Here is a 16,490-nt window from a genome sequence, read left to right on the forward strand (position 1 = left end):
GGTAACGCAGTCATCAGCAACTGAAGTGAATGAGCGTGTGAGAGAGCCCGACTGAAGATGGCAGCTTCACAAGCAGGCCTATTCAAGACGTGCCAGCCACTGCGTCACGCATGTACAAGGTAAACTGAAAGCGAAATATGGATACGGAGCAAATACACCTAAGAAGCAGGCACAATCTGGCGCTTATGTTTATGAATAAGGTAGTATTCGTGTTTATTATGCTTGCCCACAAAAATGTTCCAGGCTGCAACATAAAGAGAAGCACCACAGAACATATTCTAATAGAAAACCAAAGAGAAAACAATTATGAAATATAACCCTTGTGGGCGATCATTAACTGCGATGTATGATTTCTGCCCTCGTAGCACTGGGACCACCACAAGCAGAGCCTGCTGAAGAACGTGATGCAGACGGCAGGCACTAGGACCCCCAGTTTACGTGCGGAGAAGACAGAGCCCTGGTCAAGTCGCTGCTCCAACAGGTATTATGAATCAGTCCTGCACGATTTCTCAGTGTAATTAGGGGCTCTACATTCGCCATCTTTTTTTCTTCTTCTCGTTTTTTGTCCCTAACCGTTGCTCCTATTATTCTTCTTTGCATTGCCCCTTGCACGCTTTCTGTGTACAATTTTTTTCAGGGACATATGTAGCTTTATTTTTATTTACCTTGCCTTTATTTTCGTTATTCGCTTGCCTTGTGCGCCCCACCCCAACTAACTGTGGCAGATTTCTTTTTCGTGGCTGGGATCAGCACTGACAACCAGTCCCAGGTAGTTATATCCGGGTGCTTGTTCTAGCATTCGGTTATCTGCGCCGAAGAGGGTGCTTCCAGCATGTTTATTTGACATCTCTTTAGATTTACTCGCATGTATCTTTAACCATATGGCTATACGGTAATGAAGCATACTATTCAGGCTTTTTCCAGTCTCAGTAAACAAAACTATGTCATCCACAACAAGACTGTGTCTACAGCATTCATTAAAGACGAAATATATAAGGCATTTCTGTGCGGTGTGACAAAATGCTGATGTTGGAGTAAATTAGTTTCAAGTATTCCCTAAGTCCATTCAAAATAAACATTATTTATTTGTGTTTCTCACAGGAATCAGAGCCTTCCAGGCAATGGATCTGCAGTTGCTTACTCCTGGGGAAGAAAACGAGTTTATTCTGCCCCAGAAGGAGCTGGAACTACAGAAGGGGAAGCTCGAACATGATGAAAAGCGCCTGGCTTTACAGGGGCAAAAACTGGCACTGGAGGAAGCGAGGCTGAAGCTTCACGCACAGCAGAACAAGAAAAATGCACAAATGATGAGTAGTATAAAATCTATGCTGGAGGAGCAAGGGAAACAAATTTCCAGCCTTCTGAAATAAAGTGCTTCTCCAGGCTTGCAAAACAAAACTTACGAGTGCTCAAAAGACGCGGACGAAGTGTACAAGATTTAACGTGTTTAGCAGTGCGCTTTTTTTCAGTGATGAACCAGCCGCCATGGTGACGTGTTTTGACTTCACTGCGCTGAGGGCATTGCCTCAGTTTTGTGGTCGCAAATAATTCTTCAGCTGTGGGGGCTCAACTTCAAAATACTGCGACACCTGAGATCCATACATGCTCGTGTGGCAGTTGGGTAATATAGCCGCAACTTTGTACATGCGGGCAACCTTCTGTCGACGCAGCTTCTGATTTTTGCGGATGTCAAGGAAGGCAAACAAACCCGCAATCTTGCCGAAACCCCATTCCACAGCCTGCCTAACAGTGCTCATCCTCTTATTGAATGTATACTGTGAGGGGATTATGTTAGTCGTCCCGTATGGTTTCAGGAGGAGAGGTCGCAACGGTTAGGCAGGATCTCCGTACAGGCAGAAATTGTGCCCCTGAACAAGCTTTTTAAGCTTCTCGTAGGTCCTGCTCTTCCGGAGGATGCCTGAAAATAAAGGAACACATAACAATTTGATACATGTTATCACTCCTTTTGGCTGTCACAAAATTCTTTTACCTTGTTGCTAGTTTGTCAATAAATATGTATATACAATATGCATAATATTTGTAATAACCATAAATGGGCAATATAGTATACTAATTCAAGCTCTCTTTGTAATACAAATCCCCGTTCATCATAGTAAATGTTTTTTTCTGTAGAAGTTTCATCCCATTAGGTGTGCAGTTTAACATTATTAGACAATAATTGCTCCCTCAAGCAGCAGACAAATCTTGTTCCTTTTCTCGCATGCCCGTGACGGCACTAACCGTGTTGTACTGCCGAGGGAGTGGTTCTGCATAATTAAACACAACATGAACACACTTGAATCATGTCGACTACCGAAGCACGGGCCGTTCAGTTGGCAGATCATTCCATGAGGGCACGTGATGAACTGATACTTCAAGACATGGAACCGTTTGTGCCCAGAAAAAAAAACAGTTTCTGGTCTTCGGAGGGAAGGCAAATAGCCCTAGCAGTCCCGTCGATGAAGCCCCAGCAGTTGTGGAGCGGGGCCCCTTTGTAATGCACCGCCTGCAACTAAAAATTATACAGATGGGCATTAGCACACACTGGAATGTAAATTTATCAATTTACAATACTGTTAGTCTCTACTGACCCTTTAGCAGACGGGCAAAATGTGCAGATACAAAGAACGCTCGTACATCATCTAGCAATAAGAAAAATAAATGAGTGACAGCAATTTTGCGGTTTGCAGGAAATCAATTCAAACTACTTCATTTAACTACATTAAAATAAACCGATAATGTAATTCAATTATGAATTTTGTAAAAATAATTGAATTAAACTAACGAGAATTTAAATAATGTTATTTACGCGATTTACGCTATATTAAATTACGCGATTTAAAATTCATAGCACTCATACTAGTATATGCTAATTTTCGTGATACATTATTTTATTTATTTATTTATTTATTTATTTATTTATTTATTTATTTATTTATTTATTTATTTATTTATTTATTTATTTATTACAATACTCTCAGGGCCTCGAGGGCGTTGCAGAGAGGAGTGGGTCATACAAGCTTTTTTTAAAAAGAGTTTGATATGGCTGTCTTGAATAATAAGGTTCAGTGATGCTGGCGATTGAATCGGGGAGGTGGTTCCATTCCCTCGCAGTTTTCGGTACAAATGAATTGAAGCACAAGTTTGTATGGCAGGATGGCACTTCAACCTTAAATTCGTGGTCAATGCGTGAGGTAACATATGAAGGAACTGCAAAAAGGTCGCACTTGATGTCAGGGTTAGTACAATAAATTTCATGAAAAAGGCAGAGCCAGGCTATTTTTCTTCTTACTGGAAGGTCCGGAAGATGTAAATGCATTTTAACTGAAGATACACTGGACGTTCGATGGTAGTTGCATACAATAAATCGGGCAGGACGGTTCTGTATGTATTTGTGCGATCATAATGTTCGGTGGCAACGACCCACCTTTCCTCCTAATCCAAAATACATTTCTGCAGACAAAATCAGCCATCCCACACGAGAATCGCTGAGAAATTATTCATGCATATATACTTTCGCACACTGTGTATTCCTCAAGTATTTCAAGTACTCTAATAAATTACCTCTAATAAAACCTCTAATAAATTACCAGCAAAGGTTAAGCCTGCATTGTCTAAATATTTGTCGGCTTATAGCTGTAACTGCGTTTTTGTGAATATATCGATCTTGTACTTAAAGCTGAAACTCGATGCACGGATCTGAAGCGTAAATCATAAATTATAAGTGGTGGAATTATAGTTATGATTGTATTATATAAACATACACAGTAATTGCTTAGTTTGTATATTTATTGCTACAAATTCATTCTTCTATGTTCCGTTGATTCACGCGAAGAGAAAATGCAGAACACACAATTGAAACGCAATGAAATAATCTATGTAGTCACTATACGTAGTTAACATAGTGCTACCAACATAATATGAAACTACGGACCCACCCTTTGAGCCATAAGTGTGGGAAGATGCCTTCATCCAGCTGTAGACATAAATAGGCTGATAATAATAACGATAACAATAATACTGGTAATACTTATATTATTCACAATATTAATAATAATAATATAAAAATAACAACAACGAAGGTAATCAAAAGCTAATAAAAATTGCAGATAGGCTCACACTGTTCCAGTATTCATTGTATATGTTGCCTCATATACATTTTTCTGCATACCGTGCATTTACTTGTGCTAAAATGCAAAACACACGATCGAAACACATTAAATGAATAACGCACGTAAAAAAAACGTGTGTAGTTAATATAGACACTGGATTAATTGACAGATGCACTGCCACGCATTTCATGCGTAATTAAATGGTCAAAGAAGACAACCTGAATGTAATAAATAAATTGTGCATGTGTATGCTCTCTTAAATTATAAAGCTACTGCTGCAACCGCATCCTGCTATCTCGTGCAAGCGTAGAAAAGCAAAACGAGCAGCATGCAGATCGTACCTTTCGTCCACCGGTATCCAAAAGAATTTTATGCGGCCTGGCGTGAAGATATTTGACACCACTCAGTACAGCACGATCTGTGATGACGGCGCGAATCCATTCATGCGTCTGGTTCGATGAAACGAATTTTACGGTGGTAAAAACGGCCCTCGGAACACCTTGGATCGTAGCATACCTGTGGGCGCGACAAGAAACGCCCCTTTTCAGCGGTGCGAAGTAGAAAGGCGCGGTTCCCGTTTACCACTCCCGGTGCGCTCGTATTTTCGCAATCTCGAACTGCACCTTTTAAGTTCACTTGCATATTAAAAACTCCGTAATTAATAAGTAACCTGGCAATAAATACAAAATGCAACAACAACGTTCATTTATGCTCGTATGTAGTACAGCCCCCAAACGTTAGGATCGCGGCAGTCACGGGACAGAAAAACGGCGGAGTTTCATCCCCCTGATTTGGCCTCCAGGCGGTATATTCGCAGTTCGTTTATTCGATCCCACACCGTGGGACGTCGATTGATCTCTTGAACTCGGGTGACACCCCCCGCAAAGATCGTCGCTCCAAATCGGCGCTTACGCTTGCGCTCGAAGCCCTTGTTTCTTCTTCGCGTGTGTGGTCCAGCTTCTATAGAGCCTTAAATTTATTCAGATAGAAACAAACAACCTGCGAGGGATTGCGTCTTGTCTTAGCCTGTTTTAAGCCTTCCACAAGAACTGGGATGGCGAAGGATAGGGGCGGGGAGGTAACGTGGGAAGGAAAGCCAATCGAGGCGAGGACACCTGAGCGCTCCGGTTCTCTTTCTTTATCTTTGGCCAAAGCATGCGCACGCATACCGACCAGCGGGAGCACTGGCGAAAAATTGCGCCACAGTGGCGTGTGTAGGGGGGACGTGGCAAAGGAGCCTGACCTTTCCCCAAATTTTCTAGCTGGGGAAGTGGTTGAGGCAGCGAGGTTTGATGAGGCCTTTAACACAGCCTATATTGCTGCCAAATAAGCAAAACTGATTATTGATGATGATGGTTGGATGTTTATGGCGCAAGGCCGACCAGGGCAAAGAGCCCCAAAACGGTGGTTGGGTATGAAGGATGTAAACGTAACCTCTAAAATCGTTCAACAAAAACAAAAGTGATCATGATGTTTGGTGCTTAATGGCGCAAGGCCAACAAGGGCAAAGAGCGATAGAGAAGAAGTTACTAAATTTTTGACGGGACTGTAAATACTAAAATATGTGAGCAAAAGAAAAAGTGACGCAAAACAAAAGACAATGGAGGTGGCTGGTGCATAGGGCCAGGATGATAACACGTGATATGACAAGAGCTGCAGAAACTTTACCTCAGCTAAAAACTTGAGAACGCGTTGACTAAAAAACATTGGTTCGTCAGCTAAAAAGTGTGATGGGTGCAGTGGAATGTGTCGCGTGTATAATTCAGGGAAATGTTTTGTGCTGTGTTGTGTCAAGTGCTTTGAATGTGATTAGTATGTGGGCTACGGATAGGTGCCTTCCACACCTGCTACACACGGGTCGCGAAGATCCAGTGAGCAGGTGGGAGTGCGTTACATGTGTGTGGCATATCCGCAGCGTACCCAGGGCGACTTCAGTGTATCTGTTGTGCGAGTCAGTTGTGTAGCGTCCCAATTGTGCTTTCAGTTTGTTGTCTGTTTGTTGACTCCAATGTAGTTGTCCTGTGTTACGAAGATGTCGTCTGATGCGTGTCTCAAGGTCCGTGAAAGGTACTGTTGTTATGTCAACTGTGGTCATGAGAGCAGCAGCACCAGCCATTTGATCAGCGGTCTCAATGCCAGGTATCCCACAGTGACCTGGTACCCAGCATATAGTTATTTCTAAATTTGAAGCATATGCAGTCATTATGACCTTTAAAAGAACGTTGATCACATGGTTTTTAGACAAAATTCCAGATGACAGTGCTTGCACAACAGTTTGAGAATCTGTGTACACGATGGACTTGGGAATTTTATGTTTGATGATGTGATTTAAATGAGTAAGATATCACACTCTTCTGCCGTGTAAATACTGCTATGAAAATTTATTGTTTTATTAACGCTAAAATTTCGTCCATGCGCTGCACAAGATACAGTAGAAGTAGTTTTCGACGCGTCGCTGAAAAACTCTGCGCACTTGTACTTGAACAGGAAGTGCTTCACAATGGCACTCCTGGGTACCCTATTTTTTTCTAGATGCGTGAATGAAAGGTCGCATGATATAGGACGAAGATGCCATCGTGGAATAAAATTCTGGATGAGTGTCTTGTGCGTGTCTGAAAGGGGGCATTGAGTGTAGAAGCCTCCTCCCTCACTCTCCGTGACATATATTGTCAGAAAAATGGGAGTTTCGCAAAACGTTTTTGCCAGAAGGAGCGTATGACACTCAATCACACAAGTTGGTGGTGGTATGACTAATAGTATTAGTAGTAGTAGCCACTCAAATATATTTAACATTGTGTCCAGGGTAAGAGAGTGGCGGAGGCCCAAAGGGACCCATGACGTCCAGGGCTCTGGCCATGAAGGTTTCTTAGATCGACAGGCCAGAGCTCCCCAGAGCCTGCTCCCAGTTAGAAAAGGAGGGTAAATTGGGGAACAGGTTCGGCGTGCCCTCACATAGGGAGTGGAAGAGTGTGTCCAGTGCTCCACATGAGGGGCAGTGAGGGTAGGCAAGCTGTTTTAGAGAACTCTTGGGTCATGCAGAAGCAAAAAGCAAACCTAGAAACGGACGCCTTGAGGTCAAGCTGAAATTATTGTCGGGTCGCGCGCGAGAGAAAAACTTTTGCTACCTATTGCAAGGGTAAGGCTTGGGCGAGTTGGTACATGATTACAAATAGGGGAACAGGGTAACACAGACAAAAACAGAACTCGTGGTTTTCACTTTCTTCGTGTGTTTTTGTCTGCGTTGCGCTGTTCCCCTATTTGCTACCTATTTGAATTTTAAGATATTCAGAAAAGTCCGGCACTTTGAGCAGTTAAACTTTGCTGCGAATGGATTGACGCAGCAAACTCTTCTCGCGTGGTATTGCACGTTTCTATTACTAGCCTACCTGTAAAAAATGAGAGATCCGAAGAAACACGCACAAAAAGATTCGAGACGACATCTACACTTATGTTTTAATATGGGAGGCACGATAGGTTTACTTCGTGCTCTGTATTCCCCGTGCTCTTCAAGCGCTGAAGGTCAGCTGAGAGAGAAAGAATGGCCTCCCTTACATGACTGCGACAAAGCAGAATAAGCCCAATTGCTGCCTCTTTCGAACTCGGTCACCTGGGAAGGGGCGTCGGGTTGGCAGGCACATCGGACTTCACTTTTTAAATCAAAACTTTCTATGCCTCATTGATGGCAATCGATGGCGCTCGAAAGCGCACTGCAGGAAAGCCAACGTTACACAACGGGTTTCACTAAACGATTATGATGATAACCCAAGACATATCAAGCGCTTCAAGAAAACAAACAAGCTGATAGTGATTGGATCCTGCTTCCCTCACGTTATGAAACCGACGACTATCCAATTCCCACATCCTCCTTCAGCGGCCACTCAAAACAGTGACTCATCAGCGCGACCCCCGACTGTGGGAGAACAAACCTCACAGCATAGGTGCGGCGCTGAAGTCACGTATTCCTTTTAGGGCGGAGCCCTCTGGCAGCCGTTACATTGGCTTCGCTGCGTAGGCGTCTTCGCAACCGAGCGACCGAACACAGCAGCGACGGCTGAAAGAAAACGGAGAGAAGCGCCTGGCGAGGGGTGAGGAGGAGGGCGGAACGCTCGGTTAATGGCTCTCTCAGTATATCCCCCTCACTCTGGTTTGATACGGCGCCACACAAGGAGCGCCCTCCGCGCCCTCCTCCTTCCGAAACGCTGTTTCGTTCGCTGCTAATTCAAACCACGTGACATTTGCGTGGGAGGTTCTAACCCGATTTGCATTATCATGCTCTTTGCTTCCCTTGCGTGGCTCATAACAACCTAGGGACCTTTACGCCGGTGGTGCAAACATGATTTGCAACAACACGCTAGCCGGCGGCAGCGACGCGCTGCGGGATAACAGCAGAGTAGCGCGCCGTCCTGCGTTCGTGCATCACGCGACCACTTCGTGAGACGCAGCAGATATGCGCCGTGACCGAGACGACTGCAGCTCGCGCTGCTTTTTAGGAAAGAATTTTTTTGGTGCGAATGCACTTTATAAGCGACCCTGAATTCCGCTGACCGCCGTCCGTCCACATAGCAACAGCTGCGGGTGCGCGCGCTCCTCGTCTTCCTTGGCAACGGGGGGAGATGGGCGCGCGCTGCCTGGCCGCTGACATGGCACATACCCACGTGGGGGATTGGCCAGGAATCGGGCGTGAGAAGGGCTAATGCACCCGCTTAAAGGAGTACTGACACGAAATTTCAAAGCTGAGATCCGCTCTAGCAATCAAGTACAACGACAACACAAATAGGTGTCTGTGAATAAATGCATCTTTCTTTCTTTGTAGTTGTGTGTGTGTGTGTGTGTGATCTCTCTTTCGCGAACATTACCGAACCGCGCAAATTCAACTCCTGCATTCGCACTTTCACATTCTTCCCCTCGGGGAAATGCGGGGAAATTTTTTGGCAAAGCCTGAATTATTCGATAGTGTGGCATTACCGCCGCATACACAGCAGGAAAAGTAGGATATAGAGTCAGGCGGAGGTTCAGAACGCTTTCTTCTACAGCGGAGGTGTGGCAGGCTAACTACCCCGGGTTTTTTTTTGCGCGCGTAGGGCGGGAAAAGCCGCTTGTTTTCTCAGATCCCAACCGCTGTTTTCTGCAAGTGCCTTGGGTGAGCGCAGGTGTTCTCCTCTCAGGGTGTATGTACACCCTTACCTTTGGCCACCGGTTCGGCTCCGGAGCTTCATATTTTGACATAAGACGGCGTATCTAGCCTCTGAAAAAGTGTCTTCTCAGCAATGCATTTGTGAGTAGTAGTGCAGCTGCTTTAAGAAAATCCCTGCACGGGGCACCTTGATAAATCTTGGTGACGGTGTTGGCGACACCGCGGACCCCGAGCCCCCATACTCACGCTGTAACCGACCGTGGTAATGAGTTTTAAGGTGAAGGGTAGAAACCTCAAACGGTGGGTGTCAGAGCCCAGGTCAAGCTCCGGCGGATGAGCTCCCTGTCTGTTTACCAGGCAGGGAGCTCCGGGACCTCTTCAGCTATCAGGGAAAGGCTGACGAAAAAAGTACGCCCGTCCCCTGCTTTTATACTATGCTTTATGGTATTGTCTAACCCCCCCACCCCCCAAACGTGATCGGCCCCCTAAAAGGGGCCGCACCGAAGTATCGTTTCCCCCATTGCCATCTTTGACATTTCCTGAACCAGATCATTACTCTCGATTTCTTGTCATGGAGTCCCTCAATCCAACCCACCCTCTTGCATCTCAGTCAGTCTTCTTGATCGCCAAGAATCTTGAAGCCATAATAGGAAAATCGTATAAGTGCAAAAAACAAAGGTCTGGTGAACTCCCAATCGAAATAAATGACAAGCAGCACTCCACAACGCTTCTAGCTCAGACTAGACTGGCTGATCTAGCCATCAGGGTCACACTCCATCGGAGCCTCAACAGCTCGCAGGGTGTGATATCTGAGACGAAACGTATGCGGATCTCCTTGCCGGCTTGAAGGATCAGGGCATCACTGCTGTGAGACGCATCACTATCCGCAGAGACGACAAGGAGATTCCGACCAAACACATTATCTTGACTTTTGACCGCGCAGTTCTTCCACAACACATAAATGCAGGTTTTATCCGTTGTTCCATCCGTCCGTACGTCCCGAACCCGCGGCGCTGTTTTAAGTGCCAGCGGTTCGGGCACGGTACAAACTCTTGCCGTGGCCGAACGACTTGTGCAAAATGCGCGGAGCATGATCATCCGAGCGACAACTGTCCATCCGACACCCTCTCTTGTGTGAATGCGGAGGGCTGCATGCGGCCTACTCCCGCAAATGCGAAAAATTTCAAATGGAAAAAAAATATATTCAACATCAAGGTAACTGAGAACATCACCTTCGCAGAGGCGCGGAATAGGTTCGCCTCTTTACCCCTGGGGAGATACGCCGACGCAGCTCGCCGGGGGGCGGAGCGGCGTCTGGTTTCCACAGGAACCCAATTCAGCGAGTCTGACCTGGTCCCTCCCCCACACCCCGCTGGGTTGCCTCCGGCAGCTCAACCCGCCACCACGCCGCTTGCTGAGGCAGCAGCGGTTGTGGTGCTGACCGCTTCCGTCCAGACCGGTGTCGCTCCCGCCTCTGCCTCCCCGTCCTCCAGTGCGTTGGAGGGTGCCGAGGGGATGGACACCGGGGCCCCGCATCGGCTCCCACCGTCACCGCACCACCCGTGCCACTTATGGCGCCCCCGACACCCGCTGCAGTGGCGGCTCAAACGAAGGGCTCCCGAAGGGGTGCCAAGTCTGGGGGGCCAGGTTCGACGGGCACCCCTAGGACATCTGACGATAAGAAGGACGTCGCGCCGTTGTTGCCTGCAACGCACCGCAAGGAGCGGCCTCCGACGGCCAAGCCAACAGAAAGGCCCAAAAAGCCAAATCCTAGAGTAGCAGCCCCGAAAGACACATGAACACACATACACAAAGGCTTCAGTAGCTTTTGAAACTCCATAATGGGAAGAGAAAATATTATTCAATGGAACTGTAGAGGCCTCCTAAAAATTCTTGATAATGTCTATGAGATATTGCATTCGAACCAGCCAAGTGTGATGCGTCTTCAGGAGAAACATTTGAATTCCAATCACACAAATTTCTTAAATAGGTACATGGTATTCAGAAAGGTCAGGGTTGGCTTCATACACTCTTCTGGCGGTGTGGCCATTGTCGCCCGGAAATCCTTAGCATGCCATCCTGTCACTTTGAACAGTGTCATTGAAGCTGTAGCCATCCGCACAATAATATTTAATAGGTTGATACGAGTGTGCTCTATTTACATCCCTCCCGATCTCGCACTGTCGAGCTCTGACTTCGAGGCGCTGGTTGACCAGCTGCCCGAACCATGAATCATCACAGGCGACCTTAATGCACACAATGCTCTTTGGGGTTCTCGCCCGGATGCCCGAGGCCGCCTGATAGAGAAGTTTCTTACATCATATGAAGCATGCCTTTTCAAGATGAAACAGCCCACATACCATAACTTAGGATACAATACAGACTCACATCTTGACATGGCTATTGGTTCTGCAATTCTCTTTCCATGTCTTGAGTGGGGCGTGGGCACTGACCCGCATGGTAGTGACCACTTCCCCACTTCACTAAGATATTAGGTAGAGGTCCATGCAGTCGATCTTCCCATATCAGGTTTAATGAATAAAAAGCAAACTGGAGTACATTCACAGAAACATCTAAACTACACCACACATTCATAAAACACCTACACGTAGAGGAAGCCTCCCAACTCATCACAGCGCACATCCTCGACGCCGCCGAAAAGTCCATTCCCCACGCCTGCGGTGCTCCGCGCCACCAAAGGAGGCCGTGGTGGAATGAGGACTGCAGGCGGGCGCGAGAGGCCCAGAACAAGGCGTGGGGCGTCCTTCGCCGGTACCCCACGTCGGATAATCTCATATTAAATGCATAGCATTTTAGTAACTCACAATGTCACGCGGCGTTGGCGTGCCTTGTCGTAGTCCGCAGGCGCGCCTTGTCGTAGTCCGCAGCCAGGCCACTACACTATAAAAGAAAAAAACAGTTTCCGGCGCCCGGTTTCGAACCCATGACGCCGCGGGCGGAACGCAAGTTGCCCGGCGCACTACCGACTGAGCCACGAAACCGACACAGATTTCGATGCACCGAACGCGCCTTATAGCCTTCACTCATTTCTGGTTTGTTTCGAAAGCGCCACAAGTTGTCCCGCGCCTCCGAAAGATGGCGACACGGGTCCCGCGATCAAGAGATACGACTTGCCGGCGCACCCCCTCGGAAATGCTGTGCATTTGATCGTGCCCCTCGCGAGGGGGATGTCTTTTTTTATATGTTAGCACGGTACAAGCCGACAGGGAGTCAGAAATAATAGCAACATTTAAATATTGTGGAGGTAACCTCTTTAAAGCCATTACTATTGCAGAAAGCTCACCTTGGAATATAGGAGTAAAATCAGGTAAGAGATAAGAAAATGACCAATTAGGTTGTGGGCTGGAAATTTCCACTCCCGTCCTTTTTTTTCATTAAACCCGGCAAACACACGCACGCACTCTACTTTCCTCAGCCTTTCTCTTTCTTCTCGATATTCTAACCTTTGAACCTTGATTACCTGCTGCTCTTTTTTTAAACGGGCCAAGGCTTTTGGGACGCGAGTGCATCGTGAGGCGAAAAGGGACAGTTGGCGCACCTTCTTCACTTCCATCAATTCATACACAGGCACACACAAAGTCTGGACACGAATACGAAAACTAAACGGACAACAAACACACAGCCTGCCCCTGGTGAGTACAACAGGGGACACACTGCAAGACCAGGCTAACGCACTCGCACGACACTTCCAACACGTGTCCAGCTCAGCACACTACACCAACACTTTCATAAAACATCCTGTGAGAAGAAGTCCTCGCGAGATAGTAATAAGTCGAACTCATCTTATAACACCCCCTTCTCACTTCATGAGCTGAAGATCGCACTCAGTACTTGTAAACCTTGAGCTCCAGGCGCAGACAACATTACATACACCACGAGAGAACACTTATACTCAGAGACACTTGAAACCTTCCGTCCCCTCTGCAACAAAATATTTCTTTCGGGGCGCCTTCCAGGGTCTTGGAGGGAGGCCATCGTTGTGGCCTTTCTGAAAAAGGGGAAGGACCCTTCCTCTCCCTCAAGTTATTGTCCCATTGCCCTCACAAGCTGCCTCTGCAAGCTGCTTGAGAAGATGATCAATAGGAGACTCATGTACTTTTTAGAGTACAATGGTCTTCTCGACAGCTGCTAGGCTGGCTTCAGGGCTGGGAGATCCACCAACAATCAACTCGTTGCGTTGGCATCGTATGTAAAAATGCCTTCATTCATAAGCAGTTTTGCATAACCGTCTTCTTTGACATGGAAAAGGCCTGACACGGCCTGGCGGTATGGCATCTTGAGTGACCTAAAGTCGTTTGGTGTCCCCGGCAACATTCTGAACACCCTCGCTAGCTACATGTCGGAAAGAACCTTTCGAGTGAGGGTTAGCGGTGCACTTTCCAATGTATATGTGCAGGAAAATGGCGTTCCTCAAGGCGGTGTCTTGAGCTCCACACTATTCATTGTTAAGATGAACTCACTCCAGAAGGCATTGCCACCAACCATTTCCTGTTCTGTATATGTAGATGACGTTGAAATATTTTTTACGTCTTGTAACTTCTCAATTTATGAACGCCAAATCCAGCTTCGAGTGAACAAACTTGCTGGCTGGGCGGACACAAATGGTTTTAAACTGAACCCCGTGAAAAGCACTTGTGTTGTGTTCTCCCGGAAGCGCGGTATTCATGCGGACCCTGATATCTCTATTAATGGTGTAGTAATCCCTGTCAGAGGTCAACAGAAGTTTTGGGCTTAATATTTGATACTAAACTCACATTTATCCCTCACTTGAAACACCTCAAACAGGAATGCCTAAAAACAAGGAACATTCTTAAAGTCCTGTCACACCAATCCTATGGTGCTGACAAGCAGCTCCTCTTGCGCCTTTATACTGCAGTGGTAGGATGTCGCTTGGATTATGGCGGTGTTGTTCATGGGTCCGCGACGAAGACGGCGCTAAAAATGCTTGACCCGGTTCTACATTTGGGGCTTCGTCTTACCTGTGGCGCCTTTCGCACTAGCTACGTTGAAAGCCTCAATGCAGAGTATCACAAATGGTCCCTGTATTACCAGAGGACATACACTAACTTGTTGTATGCCTCTAAAATCATGTCTATGACAAATGATTTTTTAAATTAAACCGTTCATGATGCATCCTCAGAGCAGTTCTTTGCAAATCGTCCATCTATTTCGATGCCGTTCCCTCTCAGAGTGCGAGCAGAAGCTTGTGAGCTAGCGGTGTCATTTTCACACATCCACAAGACACCCATCACTGATTTTATTGCACCATGGCAACTCCGGGCTGTTTGTTGTGACTTGTCCTTCCTGCAATTCGATAAAACCATGGTACGAAGTGTAGCCATTATGCAGCATTTCCTCTTCCTGCAGGAGAAGCATCAGTGCGAAGAATATTACTGTGACGAATCAAAGACAGCTACGGCTGAGTCTTGTGCTGCACATGGGCCGAACTTCAATGTGTGCAAAAGAATGAACTCCCACAACAGCATTTTTACTGCTGAAGCACACGGCATTTTACTTGTTTTACATCACATCGTTAAACATCAAATTTCAAAGTCCATAGTGTTTACAGATTCTCTTAGTGTTGTACGTGCACTTTTGTCGAGAAAACACTCACAAATGATGTAATCAATCTTATTTTTAAGGCCCTTATGTCGGCATACGCCTCAAGTCTTGAAATAACAATATGTTGGGTTCCTGGCCACTGTGGAATAGCCGGAAATGAAACCGCAGATCAAATGGCCACTGCTGCTACACTCTTGAATACAGTGGACATAGCAACAGTGCCGTACACAGACACGAAGCCACACATTAGACACCAACTTCGCAACGCATGGCCAACACACTGGAGTGAACAGACAGATAACACATGACACGTAATAAAACTACACTTGGGACCATACACTATTGACTCGCACAACAGACACATTGAAGTTACCTTAGCTAGGTTGCTGATAGGCCATACACATGTAACACACTCACACCTGCTCACTGGCTCTCCAAAACCCATGTGTAGCACGTGTGGGGAGGGCCTATCCGTAGTCCACATCTTAATCACATGCAAGGCACTCGACACAGCAAGACAAAGACACTTCAAGGAACTATACAGACAACACATTCCGCTACACCCTTCCTTGTTTTTGGGTGACAATGCCATGGTTTCTGTGCAACGCGTTTTTAAATATTTGTCTGTTGTTAAATTTTTAAACCTCAAATCCTATCATGCGTAATCAACACTGGCCCTATACACCAGCCATCTCCATTGGTTTGATTTGATATTACTGTTATGCTGGCTTACACATTTTAGTAGCCACTGTTTTCTGTTGTATACTTGGGTTTGGCGCTCTTTGCGCCAGCTGGCCTTGCGCCAAAAAATCCAACCATCTTCATCATACTTTAAGAAAATCGGGGTAAGCTGGGTATCTGTGTGTTGGCTTTCCCACATGGTGCGTTGCACTGTGAAGCCTACTGATAAATCCAAAATAGAGCAAGCGGAGGAACAAGACTACCGCAGAAGCCAAGCGCCATCGTGATGCCCGCCGGTAGCCGAATACCACGAGGCGGATAACGCAAAACGTCAACGTGGCTGCAGTCTTGCTGTACGCTTCCCGGCGTGACGGCACCGTTGGAGAGGGAGTTTGTGGCCAGCCAATACGGCGTAGCTTGTGTGGTGTGAGATCGCTTGTGGCTTCCTGGGGACCTCAGTCGCGTTATTATGGGGACCCACAAACAGCTGCGCTGGTCATCCACATCCAGAGGGGAACGGCACTGATTTTTTTTTAGAATTTCCGACTCTTGTTGAACCCTTGTTTAGCCTAACAGTTATTGACAGGCGCATTGTTTTAAGAGTTCCTGCGCGAACCACTTTTGGTAGCCACGAAGACTCGTAAGCCACTGAAATATACATCCGTATGCAAGCGGAAGACAGAATAACAGGCAGTCAGCTTCTTTTTCCCGGGCTTTTCAGCAAGTATTTTTCCTCTGCTTTGTATACCCGGTTTTTGCTTTGTTTTCATTTCGTTTTTGTTTTTGTTTTTAGCGAGCACGAAGCTTCCATTATCGATCTTTTTTTTTCTCTACTACAATTTTCTATGTCTCTACTCTCAATACAGCTAGCTTTCTGAAGTGTGCGTGCGTTTTCTTTTCTTTTTTTGAAGTGGGCCGACTGCAGGTTGAGGCGGGTCCTGCATGAATCAATAAACCAAATCTAAATCGATTGGCATTTT

General features: G+C 46.4%; 1 pseudogene; it reads right to left on the reverse strand.

Moving 5' to 3' along the window:
- Positions 1 to 1,187: 1,187 nt before the first annotated feature.
- LOC144168468 (uncharacterized) lies at positions 1,188 to 3,950 on the reverse strand (annotated as a pseudogene).
- Between the last annotated feature and the right edge of the window lie 12,540 nt (positions 3,951 to 16,490).

This window comes from Haemaphysalis longicornis, unplaced genomic scaffold (assembly GCF_048455015.1).
Source record: "Haemaphysalis longicornis isolate Haplotype H1 unplaced genomic scaffold, Haemaphysalis longicornis Haplotype H1 scaffold_2, whole genome shotgun sequence".
Lineage (NCBI taxonomy): Eukaryota > Metazoa > Arthropoda > Arachnida > Ixodida > Ixodidae > Haemaphysalis > Haemaphysalis longicornis.